Consider the following 7,014-nt stretch of genomic DNA (forward strand, 5'->3'; position numbering starts at 1 on the left):
CGTGGCGCCCTCTGCTGGGCTGGAGGAGCGGAAGCGGCGCGCGCGGCCTCCCCGCCCCCACCGCCGCCGCTTTGGGCCTTGGAGCCCTGGGTGGCCCTGGGGGGGGTCGCCACTGGAGTTTGTTTTGTTTTGTTTTGTTTTTGACAAACACCTAGAGAAAAATTGCCTTATCTTAAGAAAACACGCAAAAGTCCCATTCTTAAGGTGGCAGAGGCTTCTACTCCGTGCAGGACTTGAACCCTAACTCCTAACTGCATTTGATAACTCTCCCCCAATTTGAAAAGGAACCAGAAGAGAGGTCCTAAGAGCTCACAGGGAAAACTTCATGGAGGACAGCCCAGAAGACACCCGCGCCCTTCCTTAAGACTGTCACCTTCCTTCCTCAGGGACTTGAAAAAAGCACCCAGGAGCAGTACTTCCACTAAATATTAAAAAGCCGGCCCTCACTGCCCTGCGCACAAGACATTTACCCCTTTGACTTTTGAGGGAGAAAAATAGACAGTCTCTTTGCAGAGAAGTCAGTGACCCCAAAATAATATAATAAAGTCTGGACTTTATTTCCAAGAAAAAAAGACACCTCACCCGTATGCACGCAATGACACATACACTTTCATGAAGTCTGTCGGACCCTAAGAGCAAATATTCTTGATCTGAGGACAGGAAAATGAACGCTATTCCAGTGTGCAGGGCTTTGTCATTAAGTGCTTTCTGACACATTAAATTTAGAGACTTTCAACAAGTTCAAAGTGCCTATCAAACAATGTTACAGCTGGGAAAAGCAAGATTAACCATGCTGCCAAAGTTATCAAGTTATTAAATAGATCTGTGATTTTGACACAAAGAACAACATAATATCATCCTTCAACAGCTAAAAAAAGAAATCATGGGCTGGGCGTGGTAGTGCCGCCTTTAATCCCAGCACTTGGGAGGCAGAGGCAGGCGGATTTCTGAGTTCGAGGCCAGCCTGGTCTACAAAGTGAGTGAGTTCCATGACAGCCAGGGCTATACAGAGAAACCCTGTCTCGAAAAACCAAAAAAAAAAAAAAAAAAAAAGAAGAAGAAGAAAGAAAAAAAGAAAAAGAAATCATGTATTCATGAACTAAGATTCACTGGAGATCCAAAGGATAAGCAAAGGCATTTTTGTTTGTTTGTTTGTGTTTTGAGACAAGATGCCTCTCTAGCTGTCCTCGAACTCACTAGGTAGACCAGGTTAGCCTGGAACTCATAATCTCATAATTCTGCCTGCCTCTGCCTCCTAAATGCTGCTATCAAAGGCATGCACCACCAAAAGCATTTTGATAATAATAAAAAAAAATCACTCTGTACAGGGATATTTAGTAGTAGGTTTTACTATTGCAGTCGGTAGACACCTGAGCAATGCAATAGTTAACCTAATGCCATCTGCTTGCTAGATAGAGAAGGTTCAGATTTGACAGACTCAGGAGGAAAAAGCCAAGACTCTTGGATTTTACTTCATAAACCACTCAGTGTGCAAAGCATTTCTTGTCTGCTTATACTCAGGTTGATGGCTTAAGTGAGTAAGATCAGACACCAAGGTTGAAGAACTCTTAGGAAAATGTCACATCTCAGGGTGGAGCGCCCACTAATTGAATGAGAGGAACCTAGTCATGCTTTTTTATGAGAGATAATTAGCCAGCCAACCTCATGGCCCAGCTTTGTCTATGAACTGTATCAGCAATTGCTTGCATTTAGAGGCCGCATGATTTTGTAAAAAGAGAATTAGACTAGAAGTCATCTCCTGAGAGCGAGAGAGAGTCTAAACACTGGTCTCCTGAGTCCAGGTACAACACTAGGAAAATTATTATCCCTCCCTTAAGACAGAGGATAACGGGCTGGTGAGATGGCTCAGTGGGTAAGAGCACCGACTGCTCTTCCAAAGGTCCGGAGTTCAAATCCCAGCAACCACATGGTGGCTCACAACCATCCGTAACAAGATCTGACGCCCTCTTCTGGAGTGTCTGAAGACAGCTACAGTGTACTTACATATAATAAATAAATAAATCTTTAAAAAAAAAAGCAGCTGAGATGGCTCAGTGGGTAAGAGCACCCGACTGCTCTTCCAAAGGTCCGGAGTTCAAATCCCAGCAACCACATGGTGGCTCACAACCATCCGTAACAAGATCTGACGCCCTCTTCTGGAGTGTCTGAAGACAGCTACAGTGTACTTACATATAATAAATAAATCTTTAAAAAAAAAAAAAAGACAGAGGATAATACCACCTGCCTAACAAGTTTGTCACAAAAATAAAGGTTAAGAAAAATGAAAGCAAAAAAGAAACGAATAAGTTGAAAACATTAGAAAATGTTGGGTATGCTGTAGGTTCCTTTCGTGTGATCTCCTGAAGAGATGAGGGTCAGGGGGAGTGCTTCTGACAGTTTCTTCAGCTACAGGGAGCCTTAATTAGCTCCTGTGAGATCCTACCTTTTCTGCAGGAGTTCCCAGTTAAATGCTAAAATATCCTTGTGGAAAGAGTAATGCTAACCCTGGGTTCTTTTACCAGATTGGTTTCACAGACTCCTAAATAAACAGAACATACCAAACTGATATGTGTAATCCCTGGGAAGCAGAAAGGGAAGGCTGGAGCAGATGATAGTATTTTAAGGCTTAGAGACTACTACGTGGGAACTCATGAGTTCTAGTCTAGGGTCTGCCACTGGAGCGTTTCAACAGTACCTACTGAGCACTAAGAAATGTGCTAGGGGAGAAAGGCTTACAGTTCACTTTCCCTTGGAGTTTATAGACTACTTAAGGACATTGAGAGCATGCAAATAGTTATTCGAAGTGACTCAACTATCACTGTGCAAAGTGCAATGAGGAAGTAGAGGCAGGTGACCTCTTCAGAAACGCATGCAAGTGTTCACTGAGGAGTGAGCTGTAACCCAGGCGGACTTAAAGAGAGTTATTAACCAGACAAGGAAGGAAGCTAGTAAGAACACATGATATGCAAAGACCCTAAATGAGGAAGAGGCGGGCACCAGTAGGGACTGATAAGAAGTTGCCATAGCTGGCTCAGGACTAGAGGGAGGGTGGCACCGCGTGAGACTGGAGAATTAAGCAAGAAAAGCTGGAAGGACCTCATTCTTTTGCTACAAATTTTGGTCGGCCAATAAAAGGTTAAAAGTATAGTAATCTTTTCCCAGTGCACTGTGGGAAAAGATTAGGGATTAGAAGATCATGACACTAAATCTAGGTCAAAAATAATGGCAGCAAATCCAGTGTAAACTCACCTGTAGACACAACAGAGGTCTAACCAGTCATAGTGGGCCATGCCTATAATACCAGTATGTAGGAGGTAGAGGCAGGATACCTTCAAGGGCAATCTTGTTTACATGAGAGTCTCTCTAAAATCCACAGGGACTGGAGAGAATCTGGTCTCCATATGCACCCATATACATGTGGAATACACACATACACACACAATTAAAAATAAAGTAAAGGCTGGGCGCAGTGGTGCACGCTTTTAATTCCAGCACTCCGGAGGCAGAGGCAGGCGGATTTCTGAGTTCGAGGCCAGCCTGGTCTACAGAGTGAGTTCCAGGACACCAAGGGCTATACAAATACAAAGAAACCCTGTCTCAAAAAAAAAAAAAAAAAAAAAAAAAAAAGAAAGAAAGAAAGAAAGAAAGAAAAGAAAAGAAAAGAAAAGAAAAGAAAAGAAAAGAAAAGAAAAAAGACAAAAAGAATAAATAAGTAAACTTTAAAAATAATAAACTCTGGGGCTGGTGAGGTGGCTCAGCGGTTAAGAGCACTGACTGCTCTTCCAAAGGTGCTGAATTCCAATCCCAGCAACCACATGGTGGCTCACAACCATCCGTAATGAGATCTGACGCCCTCTTCTGGTGTGTCTGAAGACAACTACAGTGTACTTATGTATAATAAATAAATAAATTAAATAATAATAATAATAATAAACTCTAAAAAATAAAAATCTCAGTGGAGGTTGAAAGACGGCCCGGCTTTTAAAAGCACTTGTTGCTCTTGTAGAATCCTAGGTTTGATCTCCAGCATCATACAGAGGCTACAACCATCTGTTAACTCTAAATCCAGGGGACCTGATGTATGGGATCTGATGTGGCTTCTGGTATATTTACATACATGCACGTAAAACATTCAAACACATAAAACTTTTTTGTTAGCCGGGCCTGGTGGCGCAGGCCTTTAATCCCAGCACTCGGGAGGCAGAGGCAGGCGGATTTCTGAGTTCGAGGCCAGCCTGGTCTACCAAGTGAGTTCCAGGACAGCCAGAGCTATACAGAGAAACCCTGTCTCGAAAAACCAAAAAAAAACTTTTTTGTTTTGTTTTTGAGAGAGGATCACTCTGTGTAGACCAGGCTGGCCTCAAGTTCATAAAACTCCATCTGCCTCTGCTGACTCCCGAGTGCTGAGATTAAAAACCGAGGACCGGGCTGGTGAGATAGCTCAGTGGGTAAGAGCACCCGACTGCTCTTCTGAAGGTCCGGAGTTCAAATCCCAGCAACCACATGGTGGCTCATAACCATCCGTAACAAGATCTGACGCCCTCTTCTGGAGTGTCTGAAGACAACTACAGTGTACTTACATATAATAAATAAATAAATCTTTAAAAAAAAAACCCGAGGACCACCACACTCTGTTAAATGTATTTTAGCTAATTTATTAATTAGTTTGGTTTGGTTTTGAAACATATATTGTCCTGGAACATATAGCTGTCCTGGCACTCACTCTGAAAAGTAGGATGGCCTTGAACTCATAGAGATTTGCCTGCCTCTGCCTCTGGAATACTGGGATCAACAATACTGTACCTAACCATTGAATTCCTCAGTAGCCCAGCTAGACCTTGAATTTTTGATCCTCCTGCCTCAGGTTCCCAAAGGACTGGGATTATAGGCTGTTTCTATCTGATTCGGTTTTCTACTGATTTTGATTTCCTTCAGTGCTGAGTTCAAGGCCAGCCTGGTCTACAGAGCAAGTTCCAGGACAGCCAGGGCTACACAGAGAAAGCTGATCTGAGAAAACAAACAAACAAACAAACAAGCAAACAAACAAACCCAGAAGGCAGGCATGGTAGTCTATGCCTTTAATCCTAGCGTTTAAGGAGGCAGAGGCAGGGAGATTTCTCTGAGTTCTAAGACAGCCAGAACAACACAAAGGGACCCAGTCTCAAACAAACATATAATGAAAGAAAGTCTTGGATTCAGTTAGGAATCTAGAAGAAGGAAGTAAAAGAAAGGAATGAGTCTTCATATCGGCCTGTGGTGGCACATGGGCATAATCTGAGCTCTTGGGAGGTAGAGTCAAGATTTAGGGAGAGGCAAGGTCAACCACAGCTATATAACAAGTTGCATGGAGCCGGGGCTACAAGGAACCTTGTCTCAAGTTGTCTCAAGTTTTATTTTACTATTTCACTTATTTTATTTTATTTTGAGGAAGTATCTCATTATGTAGCCCTGGCTGGTAAAACTCCCTGTGTAGATAAAGCTAGTTTGGAACTCACTCAACCACTAGTCTCTGCTTCTTGAGTGCTGGAAATAAAGGTATGTAGCATTGTACTCAGAAAAAAAAATCTTTTAAGATAAGGTATTGCTATGCCACTCAGGTTGGCCTAAGTCCACCCAGCTCTGCTGTCCACCTGGGACTAAAGGCATGTGCCACTATGCCTAGCTCATAGTCTAGTTTTAATTCCTTTTTTTTTTTTTTTTTTTTTTTTTTTTTTAGTATAGCCTGGGTCAGAAATAGGGGCACATGGGAAGTAGGGGCAGGCACAGGTCTCAGTTGAAGGCCAGCCAGTTCTAGGACAGCCAGAGCTACATGGAAAGACCTGTCTCAAAACAACTGACTGGAAAGATGGCTTAGCAGTTAAGAGCTCTTCTAGAGGTCCTGAGCTCAATTCCCAGCAACCACATAGTGGCTCACAATCATCTGTAATGGGATCGGATGCCCTCTTCTGGTGTGTCTGAAGACAACTACAGTGTAGTCATATAAATAAATCTTAAAAAAACAAACAAACAGAAATAAAGCAAAGTAGAATGAACAAAAATAGGAAGCAGAGGGCAAGCAAGGGACAGGAGGAAGTGGCCATTTTTCATAGGGTTGGCGGTAGGAAAGCCTTCTCTAACAAGACAGCATGTGAACAGAGACTGGGAAGGAGGGGGGGAGGGAGCTGGGCACATCTGTGGGGTGATGTAAGAGCCTGCAGAAGCAGAACCATACACTGCCAAGATCAGGAGATGTGGGTTGGCCACACAGAGCTGAAGCCTGTGAAGAGGCCAGTCTGGGAGGAAACACTGTTATCAGAACCTCTGGTAGCCGTTGCATTTGTTTCTGTTTGAAGCAGGGACTCACATAGACCTGGTTAACCTCCGACTCAGTATGTAGCCAGCACTGTCTTTGAGGTTCAGGTCCTTGGCCACCTGAGTGCTAGCGATGCAAGCAAGCACTGCAGCTGACTTCCAGTTTGGATTCCTAGGAACGGGTCTTAAGGGGGATTGCAGGTGTAGGCCCCCATTGCCGGCTACCTTCACTGGTTTACACACATTCACATGTACTGATCATCCTGTTCTCACACTAGTGACAGGTCCATACACAACGTGTGCTAAGCTGTGGCTCTCAGGAGACCAGAGATGTGTGAGAACCCAGGGCAATTCTCCAAGGCAGAGCTCTGTTACAGTTGAGCAGCTTTACCAGAAGTAATAGGAATTTCAGGTAATGCTACCCAGCAGAGGTTACTTATCCAAAAAACTGAGGTGTGTCTTAACATAGTATATGATTCTGGGTAGAGAATGAAGCAGGTGTAAAAGATAGGCTTTTTGTGTGTGTGGGGGTGTGTGTGTGTGTATGCAGGTACACAGGTTATCATGGTTTGAATATGTTTGGCCTAGGGAGTGGCACTATTTGGAGGTATGGACTTGTTGGAGTAGGTGTGTCATTGTAGGGATGGGCTTTAAAATTTTCACCCTAAAGCCGGGCCTGGTGGCGCAGGCCTTTAATCCCAGCACTCGGGAGGCAGAGGCAGG

Source organism: Mus pahari, chromosome 6 (genome assembly GCF_900095145.1).
Source record: "Mus pahari chromosome 6, PAHARI_EIJ_v1.1, whole genome shotgun sequence".
NCBI lineage: Eukaryota > Metazoa > Chordata > Mammalia > Rodentia > Muridae > Mus > Mus pahari.